This window comes from Perna viridis, chromosome 8 (assembly GCF_037379345.1).
Source record: "Perna viridis isolate PV_CMFRI_1.1 ecotype Kerala chromosome 8, ASM3737934v1, whole genome shotgun sequence".
In the NCBI taxonomy this organism is placed as follows: Eukaryota; Metazoa; Mollusca; class Bivalvia; order Mytilida; family Mytilidae; genus Perna; species Perna viridis.
Window position 1 is genome coordinate 4,711,901 of NC_142452.1, and position 22,079 is coordinate 4,733,979.

The 22,079-nt window shown below is 32.6% G+C and overlaps 2 long non-coding RNA genes across 2 annotated transcripts; one reads left to right on the forward strand and one right to left on the reverse strand.

The window, feature by feature from the left end:
- The first annotated feature begins 478 nt into the window (after positions 1–478).
- Positions 479–3,273, forward strand: LOC148609030 (uncharacterized). Its single transcript, XR_015914744.1, has 3 exons — positions 479–588; positions 1,981–2,058; positions 2,983–3,273. It is a non-coding gene; the product is annotated as an uncharacterized LOC148609030 (long non-coding RNA).
- Positions 3,274–12,634: 9,361 nt separating this feature from the next.
- Positions 12,635–22,052, reverse strand: LOC148609031 (uncharacterized). The gene is made up of 4 exons (XR_015924832.1): positions 21,891–22,052; positions 14,914–15,001; positions 13,158–13,263; positions 12,635–12,791 (listed from the first exon to the last, which is right to left on the reverse strand). It is a non-coding gene; the product is annotated as an uncharacterized LOC148609031 (long non-coding RNA).
- Positions 22,053–22,079: the final 27 nt, after the last annotated feature.

Below are 22,079 nucleotides of genomic sequence, written 5' to 3' on the forward strand. Positions count from 1 at the left end.
AATTTGTAATGCATATTTGATTTACAATTAATTTATCCCAGTTTACTGGTTAACCAACATCAATGATGTCATCTTCATAGAAATAATAAGATGAACTTGTAAATTGTGTGCCACATGCTGCTATTGAAATAGGCTAGAGCAAATCTTTATCAGTGTGCGTATTATCTTACACATTTGTTCAAGGAGCACACACTATTTTGAAGATGATTTAAAGAACTGGATCTATCCAACAAGATGTAAGTACAATGCTTTGTAATTAGATTATCAGAAAACTGTTTGCCAAAGAACTTTGAACTAATGCTAATCTGTATAACCTTGTTTTATAAACATAGCTGGTCAATTAGTCATTTTACCATTTTAGTCAATTTCCTAGTCTCTAGACAACATCATGCTGTGAAAATAAAAGACTCCAGTGACTTCTGATTTTGTTTTTGTAATGCTCCGACAATTTTTACTGCTCTGGGAAATTTACGTGTTTCTCCGTTTCCGGTTTTGTATAATATTGATTCAATTGCATGTTCAGAACAAGATGACTAAGTTAACAAGTCAATTTTTTTGTCAAACAATTAGGTGTTGTCCCCACATGAAGTAAGTTTTTAACTTTTGATTATTTTTTCATGATAGATAAGTGTCTCGGTGAATTAATTGATATGTTTAGATTGCCGAATTTTGTGTAAACAAGTGCATTTTGAGTGTCACAAAGAATGTCCTATATACTAACCTGGTCATTAGTTTTGCCAGTGTTTACATTCAATCTTTACGTTAATTCCTGACCAAACTTGGTAATTTTAAGGTATGTGTCAAAGAGAACAACTATCTTCTGATTGAATATAGACGGTTGTTTTCAGCAGTTTACAATCATTTTGAAGTGTGTATTTTCCAACAATTTTCCATTATAGTCGACTGTATGTCTAAACCATTTTTCATTGTCATGATAGTTCTATGAATATTGTGATTATGTTTATGAGTACTTAGTCTGATACGTTGCATTGAATCTGACTAGGACATTATTTTGAAGCTGTGCAAGTTATTTTTAGAATTTATAACATTACTTCAAGTCCTGCATGTATGGAAAGCCAAATTGACAGAAACTTTGAAACATTTACACTACACATATTGTTAAATTTGTGTTCATGACATTGAATATGTTATGTTAGTTTTGAATGTTATGATTTTCTTGCATCACCCAAGGATTTGATACATCGCATCTACCCAAAAGAACTTGAGATAAAGGATGCTACACACACTGTAGATCAGCCTCATATCTTGACCTACACTTATAAATCGATGGTAAAGGAGAACTATTGACCAAACTTTACGACAAACGTGATGACTTTTCATTCAAAATTGTCAACTTTCCTTTCAACTGTGGCAACATGCCTTCAGCACCTGCATATGGAGTGTTCATATCACAACTCATACGTTATGCCAGAGCATGCCGAAACTACGCAGACTTTTTGTATCATGCTAGAACTCTAGCAAATAGGCTTATGATTGTGGTTATGATGCTACAAGATTGAAGTCATCACTTCAGAGGTTTTATGGTCGTCATCATGAACTCGTTGATCGTTATGGTGTATCTATCTGCACCATGAAAACTGATTTATTTAACGGGTCATACAGTGCACCTGGTCTATGCTCCCAGTTTTTAGTGGAGTCCGAGTTGCTCATTTGCTTTTGTTACTTTGTATGTATGATTTTAGTTACTTTATGTTCTTTGTTGTGTATGTCTGTTTTCCATGTCTGGTCTTTGTCCCTGGATTGCATTCTTTTGATTACCACTATAACCTTGGTTCCCTTGATTACTCTTGCATATTCATGGTTGTGAAATTGTGTTTTTTTTGTTTTGTTTATTGTTGGTTTTTTACCCTCTCGGTGGGTTCGGATTGAACTTATAAAGTTCACTGTTTTGATTATATAATGCTTGTCATTTTTATTTTATTTCTTTATAAGAAATACACATAATCTCTCTCTTTGCAGGAAATAAGGATTACAAAGAAGCTCATACCTAATGATTTAATGTTCCCAATAAACCAAGTTGATTATTTAGTTTTCAAGGTAAGCTTTATTTAGCGATGATATATTGATTGGACCATGACAAGTGATCATGGCATTTGTTATTCTTTTCATATGTCTGTTCATGCAATACCTATTTAATATAAATCAGTATCAGATCCAGCAACTCGGAAAAGGTGGGGAAATATGGCTTTTGAGGGACTCACTATTGGTAGTATCATTAATTTTCTATAAAAAAAATCAAATTATTTTTTTTTCAAATATGAGGGGGACTCTGGGCTTCTCTTGGATCCACCTCTGTTTTTGCTGGTCCCGTGCAGGTCCGGGTGTTAAAAGAATAGGCCTGCAGCAGCGCTAAGCTTGTCGTATAAGGCGACTAAATAGTGCTCAGAAACCTAGCCGGGGGCTAGGCGCTCTGCCCACAGAGCAACTGGGATGTGTGCCCCAGGTGGTGGAATAGGGTACCCCTGGCGTGTTACATGCTGGGTTGTCAGGCTATAATACGGAAAACCTGACCGCAAACCATAGTGGTGCACCGTGTTGGGAAAGATGCCACGTTCCTCGCACGTTAAAGAACCCTGCTGTGGTATTCTCCCGGAGTAGGAACCTTTGTGCTCCGCCACAGGAGGCTAAATTGCCCTACCTTACCCATCCCCCCTTTTTCCAGTGGCAATAAAAAATTGTCGACCCTATTATCCTTGTGACCCATCCTTTTTTTTTCTTCATTTCATGTTCATTGTCCGAATATAGCTGAAATATTGCTGCTCGGACGTTAAACCCTAACTAACAAACAAACAAACAAACTGTTTTTGCTGGACTTCAAGAAAGTTTTAATTATAGAACACATATATGAAGTATGTATAATTGACATATGTATATTTTTTTTTCCTTTAGTACTTAAATTCTAACTACTGTAGATATATCTGTCGTGACTATACCATTAATCCTGTACATCTTTTTTTCCAGGAAACCACAGAACGGAAATGGACGCTGATTGAGATGCCTGAAGATGAATAAGTGAACTGACAAAACTTATCTTTGAAATTTTGTTTAGTTTGTTGCTACATCTATAAAATCCTCTTTCAAAACTTTTAACTTCTATACTAACAACTGTCAAAGAAGGTCTGCAGTCCTACCACAACACTTGTTACTTCCATAGTGGTATTAATTCAATGTGGATCATGAAAGATCGTTTGAAGACAAACAGTTGGAGACTATTATCTGAATATAATAACATTAAAACATATGATTTTTCAACACTGTATGCTTCTATTCCCCATACTCAGTTACAGTCCCGACTTAAAAACATTATACATCGTTGTTTTTATAAAAAAAAAGATGGTTCACCTAGATACAAATATATAGTTCTTGGTAGAGATTCCTCATACTTTGTAAGAAATAATCATCTTCAAAATATACAGTGGAAGATGTTTACAAAATGCTGGAATTTTTAATCAACAACATCCTTGTCCAGTGTGGTGGACGTGTTTTTCAACAAACGGTCGGCATTCAAATGGGAACAAATTGTGCTCCTTTACTTGCTGACCTATTCCTTCACTCTTATGAGGCTGACTTTATAGCTGATCTGATCCAAAAGAAAGAATATCCTTTGGCTAAATCCTTTAATCTCAGTTTCCGCTATATAGATGACATATTATCTTTAAACAATCCTAATTTCGGGGATTTGATACATCGCATCTACCCCAAAAAACTTGAGATAAAGGATACTACAGACACTGTAAAGTCAGTCATATCTTGACCTGCACTGAGAAATCGATGGTAAAGGAAAATTATTGACCAAACTTTACGACAAACGTGATGACTTTTCATTCAGAATTGTCAACTTTCCTTTCATCTGTGGCAACATCCCTTCAGCACCTGCATATGGACTGTTCATATCACAGCTCATACGTTATACCAGAGCTTGCCGAAACTACGCAGACTTTTTGTATCGCGCTATAACTCTAACAAATAGGCTTATGGAACAGGGTTATGATGCTACAAGATTGAAATCATCACTACAGAGGTTTTATGGTCGTCATCATGAACTCGTTGATCGTTATGGTGTATCCATCTGCACCATGAAAACTGATTTATTCAACAGGTCATAGTTTTCCTTTCCTCGTTTGTCTACCCGGGATTCGACTTTTCATGAGCAACTCGGCGGGTGTTTCTAGAAAAGCAGAGCTACCTACCGGTGCAACTGGTCCATGTTCCCAGTTTTTAGTGAAGTGCGAGTTGCTCATTTGTTTTTGTTACTTTGTATGGTTTTAATTGCTTTGTTGTGTGTGTGTGTTTTCCATGTCTCGTCTTTGTCCCTGGATTGCATTCTTTTGATTGCCGCTGTAACCTTTGTTCCCTTGATTACTCTTAGATTGTTTTGATGAAAAATGCTATTGAAAAAATGCTTTAATAACATTAAAGTGAATGGTTGTTGAAAACGTTACAATAATATTTCTGCAACCATATATTTTTTCGTTTTAACATTTCTAAAAAAAATGTCAGTCTTTCTAAAGCTGCATTAGCTGTCATTGTCGTAAATTTCGTATGTGTTGTTAGGGTCGCTTCTGTATTAACAGATCTGATTGCAAAGCGAACTTGGTTATTCAACGGAAAGGAAGACAAACAGACTCAAGCCGTTCCGTTAAAGAAAAAAGTTCGAATATAGCACAAGATCCTTTTGAAATTTACGTATTGTGATATAATGTGGCTCACATATGGTTACTACTTATTGGAAAACTAATCAAGAAGTAGATGACATGAAATGAAAACAAGACAGGTGCTTACCTGTGTATCCATTATTGTTATTTTTTGTTACAAAGGTAAGTGTTTGTAACCCAGGTGAATGTCCTGTTGGCAATTTTCGGAAGTTATGATGAAAAATAATTAGATCAGAGCTATCGGTCTTCTCTGTTAAAAAAACAAAAAAACCGTAGTTTTCACAATATTCTGAAGTAATTATCGACATTTATTGCTTCAAATGCATTACTACAAGCTTATTTAATTGAATCAGAAAAATTCATTAGAATCAAAGTTGAACAAATCTGGCAGCTAATGCAGCTTTAAGGAAACGTTTCTAAAACATCCTACGTTTTTGTGCTAGCTGGGTAAATGCTATTGAATCACCACCGATGAATTCACGCTGCAGTGGAAGAGGGAGGTATAGCGCGATGTAAAATCTAGATATAACCCACCATTGCGGTTCAAGTTGCTCCAGTGCTGTAATATCTAGTTTGTCAGATTCAATTTGGACTTCACTGGATTATAGATCGGATTAGTGTTCGGTTGTTTTGTTGTTACCCTTAAATCCTTGTGAAGTAACCTGGTATTCACCATTCAAATTGTACATTTATTGATCTTGCAGTTCAGTTCTATATTGAAAGACTGTACATAATTCTATTTAGTACATATATATATATATATATATGTCAATCACGAATAGAAAAAGTATTATGTTATATGTGTAACTTTACTCAGTAAATAGATGTAAGCACGGTATAAAGATAACGTAAAATACAAAGAAGCGAAATGTAACTTAAACTGTTGTAGAGAATCGATCCAATTCAAGAAATATAAGTCAAATAATAAAAACAACATGATTAGTACGCTAATTAAATCCACTTCTTCACATAAAATAGAAACAAATATTTCTATATATACCGACTTCATTGTTTGTAACAGTCTACCTTTAGCAATATTAATTGAAGTATTCAAAACACATTTTTGCCTGAATTTATTTACCAAATGTAAGTGCAGCGCTACCTTAGGATTAAAAACATGCTGAAGAATACGAGCAGTAAATTGAGTTTCGATAGATAGAATTAAAATAATAAAAAATCAGCGTTTGAAGCTATTGTATGATTATACAGTTTAAATTTGTAAGTTAACAGATATGGCAAAAAAAGTAATTAAAATTTACATTCAATTAAGGGATGAATCTGGGACATTATAGGCCAGCTATCCCTCATAAAACCCTTTTTGCAGGTAGTTTGAAAGCCCGGTATTGAAGGAAAATGTTTAACCCATTTCATGCATTATGAGCGTTTTAATATAATAAAGTAATTAACAATTAATTTTTATGACGATCACGAAAAAACCATAAAATTTATTTCTGGGGCACATGAAAATGTAAGATTTTTATAGAGACAAATGGTTTTTATATAAAAAAAACAACAACAATATATAGAATCCAGAATTTGGGCCGTTTAACATGTTTACATTTTAAAGACATTTTAATCTCATCTAGTCTTGAGATATTAACGCTGAATTAATCTGATTTTACGACGATTGATGACTACACAATACAGTGATCTCCATTCTAAATATCCTTACAAAAACAAAAGTGCGTTAATAACATAATCATATGCATAAAAAAATGAGGTTGTCTATCGTGGAGTTGACATCAAAAACTTTACAAACTTATCTATAAATGAAAAATCAGCGTTCCATCTAATGTTATGTCATAGAATTCTTATACACTTGTTATAGTATTTATTGGCTTAAAGTTATTTGTTCATAAATGACTACGTATCACAAAATTATACCACTTTAATAATGTAATACGTTTTTATATACTTTGCACGTATGTACATAACTTTTACAGTTTTCTCAATATTAAGTGTAAGAGTGTAAACGACCAGGGAGACGAGATATGGTGCACTCATTGCTCCCCAGAAATAAAAAAAAGAACGTCATACATATACTCGAAAGGTAACGCATACTTCACTTCATTTTAAAAGTTAAAATGATTTTACTAAGACACAACTCTGGACATTACTTTGCTATTTTCTTAGACCGTCTTTGCATGTTACATTGTGTTTTTTTCAACATTTTACTTGGTAGCTTAAATCTCATTTTAATTGATTCTTTGTAAATTATATCTGGATAGTAACTACATTTGATCTTGTCCAGGAAGGGTAGTTTTGATAACTGATTTCAATCATAAAAAAAAAAAAAAAATGGTTATGCCTATATCTGCCTTTTCCAAATAGTTTTGCATACAAAACCGATATATTCGTTGGAAAAACTTTTTCCGTTAAGTAAAAGCAAGTCTTAAAGCCAACCAAACAACAATTTTTTACCCACATGAACAAAAACGATTTTATTATTGGGAATCTTTGTGTGTATATGTTTTAACGCAAATCTTTTGTTCTTATTTATTCAGGAACATAGAGGCAAAAGAAGTTCTATTACAGTCACATATACGGGAAAATAATTCCAGAGATACTAATGATATTCAATATAACCCGTTTTCAAAAAGATGCCATATATACGAGGCTGTTAATGATAGAATAAATTGAAAATTTGAAATCACAATAAACGTTCAATTCAAAGTTAAATCATTACCCTTCCAGGCAGTTGAATTTCTTTGATATGGAAAAAAATGTTTGTTAAACTTGGTCAGTGTTTACAATTAGATCCTTATTCAAACAGAGACGTGGCATGGGACCCTTATCAGATCTTACCCAACTCTGCAATAGTGCAACGCAAAAATACAGCATGTCGTATAGTGTAAAATCCATTCATTATAGCAAAGAATCACCAAATAATTATGTAGAAGTAAATGCAGATTAGCCTGTAATATACTTCCTATATAAGTTTAAGAACTTTATTAGAGGCTAATCTACATTTACGACAAATAAATGGATTCACTTTTTTATGGTAATGTCATTCTTTAATACTAAAATGTGAACCGAAAAACTATCATGAAAATAGGCTTGGAAGCGCAAAACTGTACATTGACAAGTCTGCATATATCATTTAATAGAAAGAGTAATCAAGGGCACCAAGATTCTATTGAAGTCAAAAGAACGTTTTACTCGGAAAAGAGCAGAGAAGGAAAACAGATATAAACAAAAAAAAAAAAAAAAAAACAAAAATAACCAAAATGATACACATAAAGTAACAAAAGTAAATGAGCAACTCGGAATCCACTTAAACCTGGGAGCATGGAACAGTTGCACCGGTAAACGTCCTTTGCTTTTCTAGAAAAACCCGCCGAGTGTCGAAACATTCTAACAGGGAGTACATTTTGAGTTGTTCAAAAAATCTTTTACGCCAAAAGAAAGATAACATGTACCAAATATTGGAAATTACCGTTATAGCACAAAAAATAAATAAATAAATAAATAAAAAGTAAACATTGCTTAAATTTGGCAAATATAAGCTTCATAAGAAAAACAAACTATGGTTTCAAACCTTTAATAAACATAATAATAATAATATAATTTGACAAAGTAATTCTAAAAAAGTAAATATTGTCATCATCATTGATTCTGATGACAATAAGTTCTGAGGAAGATTTCGGTAACTGCGAGCATTCTTTAAGAAACTGTCCATGTAGATGTAGAAACCAAGCATTTTCTATGATATGGATAGCACATTCAAAATGTTATCCCTAGGAATATTTTGTACCAATATAAACTTGATATCACTTTTATGTCAAATAGTACAAAGATGTCTTTAAATCGACAATGGATGGCCCTGAGAATTATCCAAATACGGAATATCTATAAATTTCGTTTTTTTTCTTAAAAATCTGTTTTTAGGATATTTTATCTAGAACTGATAATAAAAAAATTCGAGTATTTTCATAGGTATTAAAAGTTTTTCATGTTTTTTATGTCGTTCATGGCCGCCATGAAAACTTATGAAAAACATGTAAGAGACATATGTTTTAAGGTGTTTATCAAACATATGTAAAAACATAAAAGAAATATGTTTTTTCAGGCTTTTCTGGACTACATTCTTTTGATTTTCACTAGAATCTAGGTTCCCTTGATAACTCTTTCAAACAAATGGAAATTATATGTTGCAATATTTCGTGTGAACCATATAGTTACTAAGGCCAAAGTCTGAGATGGTTTAAAGTGCTTAATAAAGTGTGGGTTGAATGTACTTGAAAAAGTGAGCATTTTATTTGACTTTATGTCATATTGAAACTAAAGCGGCGTAACTCAGATCTAACTCTACCTTACAAGCCTTCTTTATAAGTACAGTTATCTTTCTTGTAATACAAAACAGTTTTATATTTATATATTTTAAATATGCTATTTTTTTTACCGGAAACTACGCGAATATATTGGGAAAATGTTTCCGATTAAATGTCTAAAACATTATAAAGTCGATCTACATCTTTCCATAATGTTATTTTACATGTACTTTAAGAAAAGATGCAAATTAAAGGAATTGATGGGTTTATCAAGAAAACTTTCTGTTAACGTGTTCGAGAGATAATTGAGTAAATCGACGAATTTCAATTCATTTTATGTTTACAAACAGGCCCATTTCTTTTATAGTCATACCTTTATTTCCTGAACTTTTGTCCTTCTTCTGTAATGAATGGGATACATAGATGAATATCCAGATATTACATTATTTTACATGTCACAATATTAATGCAACAATGCAGCTTTGTACTTCTTGTCTCTAATATATAAATAAAGATCATTGTCTTTGTTTCTTGGCTATGAATTTATATTCTTACTTTAAAGTTGGATGTGATCATGTTGTAATTCTTCTATCCATCTGTCCGTTCGACCGTCCACACCTTTTTCGTAACAGTTCTAATTACGTGAGTGTAAAATGTCTTCTGATGATGATCTTCGTATGGTAAAACAATGACGACTTCTATTTTCATAGGAAACAACGAGTCCGTTCAAATGAGACGTGACACAAAATTTATTTCACTTTCTTTTGTGTTTATAAAACCCTAATGTGTTCATGTCCAAATTAGCTAAGAGTGGATATACCGGGGTATCTCGAATAAGTTATTGGTTTTAAGGTTATGAAATTATTATGCTATTTTCATAATGAAAATGTAATCAAGGATACCAAGATTCTAGCGGAAATCAAAAGAATATAATTTAGGGACAAAGACCAGACATGAAAAAAAGACAAACACAACAAAGAACATAAAGTAACTAAAATCATACATACAAAGTAACGAAAGTAAATGACCAACTTGGACTCCACTAAAACTGGGAGCATGGACCAGGTGCACCGGTAGGGTAAGCATTCCTGCTTTTCTAGAAACACCCACCGAGTTGCTTATAAAAAGTCGAGTCCGGGGTTGACGAAAGAGGAAAGGAAAACCATGACACGTCGAAAAAATCAATTTTTATGGTGCAGATGGATACATCGTAACGATCCACGAGTTTATAATGACGACCATAAAAATTTTATAGTGATGACTTCAATCTTAGCAACATAACCCTGTTCCAGAAGCCTAATTGTAAGATGTCTAGCCCGATACAAAAAGTCTGCGTTGGTCATTTACGTTTGTAAATTCGTATGTATTATTTTAATTACTTTATGTTCTTTGTTGTGTTTGTCTCTTTTCCATGTCTGGTCTTTGTTCCTAGATTATATTTTTGATTTCCGCTAGAATCTTTGGTAATCTTGATTCCTCTTTCATAATGAAAATAGCATAATAAGTTGATTACCATGAAAACACTATTTTTTTTCGTGATAACCCGGTATATCCACTCTTAACTAATTTTTACATAAGCACATTAGGGTTTTATGAATATAAATGTAAGTGAAACATTAGTGTCACGTCTCATTTGAATGGACTCGCTAATTCCTTTGAAACATTTCACTGTCTCTTACAGATCTAGACGTAGTGGTATCCACAAATGTGATTTTTGTGTCAGTAATTTAACTGGTGAATTTGATAGATGGATGAGCATTGTTGGCATGTGTGATAAAATTGTCTAAATTGTGTTTAGATTCAGTTCATTTCATGTCGACCTCATCGATGAATCGAAACCAAGAGAGGGGTTTCGATAAAGATGTTGGAATTATTTGATTTTTTAATTTACCCATGAAGATCAGTAGGGTGGCTAGGTAGCTTTTTATAAAATCATTCATCCGAAAATTGACGCATTGCCTCTGAGATGTAGTTATTTTTATCCAACTCTATTGCACCCACTCTGGAAGATTATCTAAAACAAATTAACTGTGCGCCCCCCTCCCCCCCCCCTTAACCTAAACTCATGGATCTTCCCCTGACCTAAGACTAGTACAGCACTACATTCTATACATCAATACGCCGTACTACTATATTTTGACTTTTCTTAATTGTTTTCCACAGTTAATTCATTTCTAATTTTTGATGAAAACACCCACTTCTCGTTTTCATTCAGATTCCTTATCATTTGCTTATGTGTGCCTTTGATAAAGGTACAATCACCCACAGCATACGTGATTCAGCTTCTGCATCTATGTTTTGATCTTGAACTTTATTAGTTTTATGCTGAAGAAGGATATCGGTTAATCGAAATATTCAATGTAAATTGTACCTTCATTTGGTGAGTTGATATTAAACATAATTAGACGTTTATGTATGTGTATATATATATATATATATATATATATATATATATATATATATATATATATATATATATATATATATATATATATATATATATATATATATATATATATATATCATACCTAAATGAACTGTCCCGTACTACCGTACATCGTATACTAAGTTACAGCCCTGTATTAATCCTACAAAGAAGGAATGACCCGGCCAGCGAAAGCTGTATTTTTATATAGCCTAGCTGGCCTAGTGGTCTAGGGCGCTGGACTTTGTGCAGGCTGTATTGCCATAGATGTCACAGCGGAGAGAACGACCAGAAATTTGCATCGCAAATTTGACAGTTCTAACATCGTTGGGAATTTTTTCAGACCTTTTTATACGTTTACATATCTTCCTTGTATCAATTTGATCCGATGAGGCAGTTTTGCGAATAGAGTCGTCACATTCTGAGACGTTTGTATAATACTGATTTGTAGTGATATACATCATTAATTTGATCCTCTATCCTACATAATAACACCTAAATAAACTGTCCCGTACTACCAAACATCATGTACTAAGTTATAGCCTGAGATTAATCCTACGAGGAGGTATGACCCGGCCAGCGAAAGCTTTATTTGCAGATAGCCTAGCTGGCCGAATAATCTAAGACGCTGGACTTTGTGCAGGCGATGTTGCCATAGATGTCACAGCGGTACGAGTTAGAGTCACGCGGAAAAACCATAAATTAGCATCGCAAATTTGACAAATATCTGGTTGTTCCCGTGTATATATATTGTGCTAATATCTGCGCTCTAGATTTACTTACGTTGGAGTAAGTGCAGGCGGTGCTGTCAGAGGAGAGAATGGGTTCGAATTCCGCTGTGGAAGCAACATCGCATCGATTCTAAAGTAGGGGTGTAATTTAGACATGATTGTAAATATATATATATATATCTTCAGGTGACTAAAATATAGTGATTACTCGATCATGTTGGATTATTATTTACATAGAGAAGGATGAAATCGATAGAACTATTATATTGTTTACTTAACTTAGTACTAGTTTTATTTATGAATATATTATCTACACATGTGAAATATTTTTTATACATATATACATACATATATATATATATAGATATATAGATATATATCTATATATATATATATATATATAGATATATATATCTATATATATATATATATATGTATGTATGTATACGTAAACGTATAGAAAGGTCTGAATAATTCCCAACGATGTTAGAACTGTCAAATATACACGGGCTGGAAGTATAATGACTTAACTTTGAATAAAACGTTTATTGCGATTTCAAATTATCAATTTCTTCTATCATCAACAGCCTCGTATATTGTTTTTTTGAAATATTGAATATTCTAAGTATCTCTGGAATTATTTTTCCTTATATTTGACTGTAATGGAACTTCTTTTGCCTCTATCTACCTGAATAAAAACAAAAACAAAAAGGTTTGCGTTAATACATATACACACGTATGTTCCCAATAATTAAATCGTTTTTGTTCATGTAGGTACAAATTTGTTGTTTGATTGGCTTTAAGACATGCTTTTACTTAGCTGCAAAATCAAAGCTCTTGATAGGCATTACCAACTTTATAACAAAATTCATATATCAAACTATCCTTCCTAGACAAGGTCATTTTTTGTTATAGATATAATTTACAAAGAATCAATTAAAATGAGATTTAAGCTACTAAGCAAAGACGGTTCAAGAAAATAGCAAAGTTATGTGTAGAGTTGCGTCTGAGTAAAATCATTCTAACTTTTAAATTGAAGTAGAGTATGCGTTACCTTTAGAGTATATGTGTGAACTCCTTCTTTTATATCTTGGGAGCAATGAGCGTACCATATCTCGTCTCCCTGGTTGTTTACACTCTTACACTTAATATTGAGAAAGCTGTAAAAGATATGCACATACGCGCAAAATATATAAAAACGTATTACATTATTAAAGTGGTATAATTTTGTGATACGTAGTCATTTATGAACAAATAACTTGTGTATCTAAGCAAACAAAGTACTTCAACATATGTATAAGACTTCAATGACATAACATTAGATGGAACGCTGATATCAATTCCACTATAGACAACCTCCATTTTATGCATGCTATTATGTTATCAAAGAAATATTGTTTTTGTAAGGATGTTTAGAATGGAGTTCACTGTACTGTGTAGTCATCAATTGTAAAAACAGATTATTTTCAGCATTTATATCTCATGACTAGATATCTCAAAATGGGTAAACATGTAAAACGGCTCTAAATCTGAATTCTATATATCTCTTGAAGGCGTTCTTTTTTTTCATAAAAACTATTCGTCTTTATAAAAATCTTTTGTTTTCATGTACACAAGAAATAAATTTTATAGCTTTTTCATGATCGTCATAAAAATTTATTGTCAATTACTTTAATATATTAAAACGCTTATAATGAATGAAATTGGTTAGTCATTCATTCATTCACACTGAAAGGTTAGAGCTGCAGTCATTTGGCAAACAAACAGAACATTTTCCTTTAATACCGGGTTGTCAAACTGCCTCCAAAAAGAGTTTTATGAGGGATAGCTGGCTTATAATGTCCGAGATTCATCACTTACTTTAATGTACATTTTAATTACTTTTTTTGCAATATCTGTTAGCTTACAAATGTAAACTGTATACTCATACAGTAGCTTCAAACGCAGATTTTTTATTATTTGAATTCTATCTATCGAAACTCAATTTACTGCTCGTATTCTTCAGCATGTTTTTAATCCTACGGTAGCGCTGCACTTACATTTGGTAAATAAATTCAGGCAAAAATGTGTTTTGAATACATCAATTGTTAACTTTATATGTGTCTAGAAATCCCTCTGGGGAGGGGGTTATGCTGGCCCATAGCCTAATTTGGTTTAACTACATTACATATCGTTTTATTTTTCGTCGCTTTTTTACAAATTGTTAGCTACATTTAAATACTCGAAGTCCAATATGAGAAAAGTGTTATCTGGTTATTACAAATGAGCTTTATACTTGAAGTCGGCAGCATATGAGTATTAATAAATTGCCACTAATATATGTTGTGTTTTTCCTCAGCATTAAACAAGTAGGAATGCATAAAAAGTTACTCGTGGCTTGAGAAAAATATGGTCTTGAAGTATGTATATCATTTTATGATAATACTTAAGAGGTAACAGTTATATGACATGTGACATATTTAGGATTGTTGAACGATAATACGTCATCTATATAGCCCAAACTGAGATTAAATGATCTGGCTAAACAATGTTCAATTCCTTTGGATAAGATAAGCTATAACGTCAGCCCCATAAGAGTGAAGGGATTCAGGTCCACTGCATAATTGATAATTAAGGGTTAGAAATTGATAATTGCTAACACGTATTCTATATGGCTTATTCCACTCTTTGTGTATTTGTGAAATATTTAAACTGTAACATCTGTTTCTCGGTAATTTCATTGACATGTTGCTATTGATATTTGGAGCTCTAATTTCCACGGAGTGTTATATTGGAAACTATGGCAAAATCGTTACAATCATATCGTTTACCCATTTTCATCAAACGTCTCTTTGATTGATTCTTCAATAATCTTGCCGTCCATTGTCAGTATGTAAGATCCTTTCCCCTCTCTGTTAACTACAACAAAAATAAGGCTTCCGTACTTGATGATCTAATACTTAAAGTTAACACACCCTTATATGTCATCCCTTCTGTATATTTAATAGTGCCATTAATATTGCTAAAGGTAGACTGTTACAAACAATGAAGTCGGTATATATAGAAATATTTGTTTCTATTTTATGTGAAGAAGTGGATTTAATTAGCATACTAATCATTTTATTTTTATTCGTGTATTTAACTTACATTTCGAATAAAACTCTATTTTATGTTATTGAATTTGATCGATTCTGTACAACGGTTTAAATTCCATTGAGCATTTTTCATTATATTTATATCGTGCACACATATACTGACTGATTGTTATCTGTTGAATAAAGTTACGCATACTCGGCTTTTTCTATTCGTGATTGACATATTTAGTATATTATTGTCAAAATCCCGACGTAAAAACAGTATACATCGTTGTTTTTTTTTCCAAAAAGATGGTACACCTAGATACAAATATATGGTTCTTGTTAGAAATTCTTTATACTTTGTAAAAAATAATTACAAATCATCTTCCAAATACACAGAAGAAGATGTTTACAAAATGCTGGAATTTTTAATCGACAACATATTTGTCCAGTGTGGTGGATACAGACTTTTTGTATCGCGCTAGAACTCTAACAAATATGCTTCTGGAACAGGGTTATGTTGCTACAAGATTGAAGTCATCACTACAGAAGTTTTATGGTCGTCATCATGAACTCTTGAATCGTTATGGTGTATCCATCTGCACCATGAAAACAGATTTTTTCAACGGGCCAAAGTTTTCCTTTCCTCGTTTGTATACCCGAACTTGACTTTTTATGAGCAACTCGGCGGGTGTTTCTAGAAAGGCAGAGGACGCTTACCATACCGGTGCTAGATCCTTTAATCGCAATGTCCTCTATATAGATTATCTTTAACCAATCCTAATTTTGATACATCGCATCTACCCCAAAGAACTTGAGATAAAGGATACTACAGACACTGTGATGTCAGCCTTATATCTTGACTTAAACATAGAAATCGATGGTAAAGGAAAACTATCGACCAAATTTAACGATAAAAGTGATGACTTTTCATTCAGAGTTTTCAACTTTCCTTTCATCTGTGGCAACATCCCTTCAGCACCTGCGTATGGAGTATTCATATCACAGCTTATACGTAATGCTAGAGCTTGCCGAAACTACGAAGACTTTTTGTATCGCGCTAGAATTCGAACAAATAAGCTTCTGGAACAGGGTTATGTTGCTACAGAAGTGTTATGGTCGTCACCATGAACTCGTGAATCGTTACTGTGTATCCATCTGCGCCATGAAAACTGATTTGTTCAACGTGTCATGGTTTTCCTTTCCTCTTTCTAAAACAGAGGACGCTTACCCTACTGGTGCACCTGGTCCATGCTCCAAGTTTTTAGTGGACTCCGAGTAGCTCATTTGCTTTTGTTACTTTGTATGTATGATTTTAGTTACTTTATGTTATTTATTGTGTATGTCTATTTTCCATGTCTGGTCTATGTTCCTGGATTGCGTTCTTTTGATTACCACTTTAACCTTGGTTCCATTGATTAGTCTTAAAACATAACATAAAAATATGTTTTTTTTTCTACATTTCTACAGATATTTATTGAACATTTCAGAAAACTTTATTAAAACCATATCTCAAAGTGTTTAACCTCTTTCAAAGGAATGTAATTAAAACATTATCAGAAACATCTTTATACCATATCCTGATAATGTTTTAAAAACAGATCCAAAACCATTACAGTAACATGTTATTTAAACATTTCGAAAACATGTCAATAAACAGTTTTGAAAACCTTTTTTCAAACCGAAACGGTAAAGTGTTTCAAAAACGTTATCAAAATATTGTTTAAAAAATCCAAATGTTTTTAAAGCGATTTTAAAATGTTCTGTTGAAAATGTTTTAGCAAACTACCAATTAACTTTGAATAAAATTTTCGAAAAAGGTTCGTGTTACCGGAGTACATACTATTGCGTCATAGTAGAGATTTCCACTAAATGGACGAATAACGGACGTACCAATAGGGGTTGTCTTGTTTGTTATAGTGCATGACCTCACTTATAGTAGAAATAATACAAAAACCAAGGTTTAACTCATTTCTACTTCATTGAAATGAGTTAAACCCTTTTTTTTTAGCATTTCATTGAAATAATAATAAAAGTAATGTAATGCCTCTACAAACCGGGCCTTTTATTTATTTGACTGAAAATCGAATTATAATATCGTACGTACCGTTCGTTCGGTTACGAAGAAATACGTATCGCTCGGATTATGGAAGGGAGGAAACTTTAACATGTTAATTGTCGCCCATTATCTCTTAGTTTTATTAATTTTATATATAGCTTTTTCAATATTTCTTAAATTTTATTACATAAAAAGAATAAAAGAAATAAACTAAATGTTTTTTGAATTTCTAAACTGTGAATTATTATTTTTTCCAATATATTTGCAAAAGCAACACTTCAATTAAACATTATAAAGGCAGTGGGGAACCCTCCCATATCAATGTGGGGTCTGATTATATAGGCCAGAGCGTCTACATAGCAGCCCTGCCGGAGTTCTTCAGTCAGATATCCCGAAGGCTGGACTCTCCCAACACCAGTTGGTTCTACTAACCACTAACATCGACCTTGAGAGACTTGTATTGATATACAATGTCGTTCAAAACTCCCAATCATCAAATACTATATTACAGTTATTGATGTCAGCTATTTATTGTCTGAACTTATGACATAGACATGTATTTCATATCTCGATTAATGGGATCTGTCTATAAATTCATGGATTTAAGCACGTTACAGTAATTCCCGCTCAAGATACATGGCGCTATGTAAAAACGTTTAAAACTGGTGTTTTTGACAAGGGTATTTTATGAAGTTTTGTAAATATGCATACCTTTGTAGAGTAGACCCGGCGAATGACTTCGTTTTGGTTTCAAACAAGACAAAGTTTAAGAATGGTGATCTAGTGCATGTATACCACCCTTTAACTGCAATCAATATGTGTTATATTATACTGAATATCATAAAGTTCTTGTTTGGACTAATTCTCAAGAATTTGTCAGGATGCATTTCCGAAAATTCTCTCCCTCTTCTTTTGTTGGGGTCACCAAGGGAAAAATAATGAATTCGTTACATTTTTGGGCGAAAAGTATATGTATATGGTTATTTTAGTGAATATATTTGCGTTTGAATTACAGATGATTTAAAACAATGTTTTAGCAATATAATTACGATCTATCGTCAACTGCCACAAAAATCTAAAATAGCTGAACAAACTACACAATCTTTCAATACATGACATCCAAATCTTTGAAGTTTAAATAAATTATGTGTATTTGAAACTAGCTCAAGCCTGTATGCATTCGAACGACATTCTGGTTGATAAATAACTAATTACTATAACTAAATATCTGTGACTTAAAATATGCATTTTGCATTTACTTTTGCATTGGCGGAGCTAGAAGGAGTCGAGGGTTTGGAAACCATTTATAATTGGAAACGTTTGCTAACGTCATGCATAATTAGGACAAAACAGGTTATTTATGGCCTTGTATCTCGCTTTTTCTCCCGTCCACCATTCCTTTTTTTTAATCCATGAAACCGCCCTTGCCGTCGCATGTATCTGCTTATCGGAAGAATTGCACAGAATATGAAATTTAATATTGTTGATCTCTAATAAAGCTATCAACTGTGAAATAGATATGAATGGTTCCATGATTTTCATCTCTACTAATCATAAATAATTTCCGTCGTTCTTCACGATCTGTGGCATAACATTCTGTTAGGACGACTTTCGTTGGGTTACGTTCTGTGACGACGAGTTCTGTCAAATTATTGGAAATCTCTGATAGGTAAATCAGCGGTCACATCAGCACAAAGAACAATTTACAAAATACAATTATTACTCATTTTAAAAGAAACTGAGTAATGTTCAACCAAGGACTGATATCTAAAAATGAAATCTAGTAAGAGCCCTTTCGGGACTCATTTCGTAATGGGAAACAGAAAACCAGATGAAGGACATTTTTGACATATACCTCTAAAATTTCCAAAAGGAGACAAAGTTATTTTGATTAATTGCAAAACAAAGCGAACAAACAAGAGATGGCATGCGCAAGATTAATCTGTTTTCTTTTCTTCCAAATCAAATTTGTAGCCAATCAACTGGCTTCCCAGTCTGTATACATGGAAACTTATTAAATACTACAGTTAAAAGTTTCATTATACGATAGATCAACATATGGAACAAGTCGGTCCTTAGACAAATCCTCACAAATATAGAATAATCAATTTTCAAGGAAGTCATTCTTAACTAATATTTATCTGAAGATTTTAGACCTTAAAATCCCTTTAAAATGTATTCATGAAAAGTAAGTGACCATGAAATGTCTGTAAGCTTGGATAACCTGTAGTTTCACTACGGCGTATCAGTGTGTATCAAATCCATATGTTAAATTTGTTATAGCTATTCGTAATGCAGGAAGCATAAAAATGATTACATGTATTGATAGAATCATTTTCACAATCTCATTCATAAACTTGCCAAAGAAGTTATCAAGTTAAAACATAGTCATATCAAGAAAAATCCTAAATTGCACATTTTCCCTTCTCTGCCAACAATTCATTATCTTTTTGGAACAGATTTCGCAAAGAAACAAATAAATAAGGTATATTTTACTTTCATAATAAATAACAACATATAAAACAGTCATTAAGATACAATGTAACAATTGTAATAGAAAAAGGAGTTTTGTTTTAAAATAGCTCATTGTTATTGGGGTAGTGGTTCACAAAGAATACAATCTTGTGAAATTATGCAATGCTTTTAGAAAGAGTTTATCTTAAGCAATAAACAAGTATTGCTCTTAAAATTATAGACTTTGCAATAATTGCCTTGATTATGAAATTGGTTATATGTTTGTAGTTAACAATCGTCCAATACCTTCTGCAAGGGTAAGTATTTCCCTATGTGGTCTCTATACTAATATTAGTCAGATCATTGCATCACTCCAAAGTTTCTTACTTTCGTTTTTTGTAAAAGATATTAGCCTCAAAATTAGATAGCATTTTTAACATTTCAATTTCAAATTTCTCGAATAGTCGTCATAAAATTTCAACGAAGTAAAGATTTGTATGGGCCTTACAATAAAAATAATCATTTAAAGTCGAACAAAAGTTATTTATTGTGGTATCTAAAATATCTATTTAAAACATCCTTTGTTTCCTTTATATAGAATGACTATCATAAGGAGCATTATAATTTCTATCGATCCATGGAGATTTAAGTAACACGTTGAATTATTATCAATTAAGATGTTTGTTCTATTAAGGTTTGTATGACAAACTGTGAATTTGTCCTGTGTTCTATTTTAAATAAAAAGACAATATTGCATTTCTCCCTGACATTATCTCGGACCGTATGTTTTTGTTCGGGATATAATGGATCACTCTATTTTTGTAAGCTTAGAATACCAAAAAGAAAATTATATGTGATTACAAAGTAAAGAGTACTTCAGTTCTTTGATTAAGATTTATTATCGTTTCTTAGATACTAAGAAATGACGACGACCGGTTATACAAATAACTCGTCCAAGGAAATGCAATATGACTTCTGGCATTGTCAAATGAATCATAATACTAAATATTGATTTTTGTTCATCAGTTATTATTTCTGAGGAATGAGCCGCAAAGTGCAAAAAATAGCCGATATTTTTTCAGCGGGTGTTTCTAGAAAAGCAGAGGACGCTTACTCTACCGTTGCACCTGGTCCATGCTCCCAGTTTTTAGTGGAGTCCGAGTTGCTCATTTGCTATTTTTACTTTGTATGTATGATTTTAGTTACTTTATTTTCTTTGTTGTGTATGTCTGTTTTCCATGTCTGGTCTTTGTCCCTGGATTACATTCTTTTGATTACCGCTATAACATTGGTTCCCTTGATTACTCTTACAGAAATGGTGCATATATAGAGTCATTTAACGACTTCAAACAACTATTAAAAAGGCTTTGGAACCGATGGTGCTGCATTTGATGAGTGTGGTCAAATATTGCCTCTTCTGGGTTCAAAGCTACAACTTAAAATTAAAGAGTATTTACCCACAAAGTTCTTTTTATAGGTACGGTGGCTATTTGCAAATATTACAAAACATGACTGATTCAATTTCAACTATATACTAGTATGTAAAAGATGACCGTGACATTATTGAGTTTCATCATGTCTGAGGCTGGAAAAGAGAATATTTTTGCAAAATGTGAATGAACAATGACGGACTAGGACGGGTGGCAGGTGAAGGCATAAGCTCACGTGGGCATTTGGTCCGAATAAGTTAGCAAGAAGTATATTAATTTTAAATATTAATAACAGAATAACAGGTACACAAGAGAAAATATGCTAGTGGTGAGGAAAACTAGTTCTAGAAGCTCAAACGTGTAGTATTAGTGGTAAGCATATGTTTAAAGAATTGATTTTGCTTAATATAAACCTGATATTTGTAGATATATTCATTTCTGGCCAACTAGTAAATTCATTTGCTTTACCCTTAATCACGAACACGTAGTATATATTATCGCATGTCCGTTTTGAAAGGAAAACGCCATTTTGAAACCAACAATCCGAAATGCAACAAAAAAGCTCCTTATATTTGTCTTGCTGTAACTTTGTATGACCATGGTCATTCGGGCATTCTAAACTTTTTACATGAATATAAATTAAGTGTATGTTATGCCGTCAGTAAAACTTATTGACTGTTTTTGATAAATACCTTGAAATTACAATCTTTTTACAAATTTATGTAAATTATTATCATATTTTGATTTCAAATATTGTGTTTATACAAATAAGAAACATTAACACTTACATCTCATTGGTAATGGGTTTGTTTCGGCCATTTTCGTATATTGTTCGCACCTTCTACTGTTCCTACTATATCCTGTGACTTAAAAGTCACAATAATCAAGTCTATTTGAATATAAACCGTTTTAATGTTCTTGCATTTATGAGTTCTACCAATCAGATCTCTTATATATGTGAAATCATAGTCTACGGT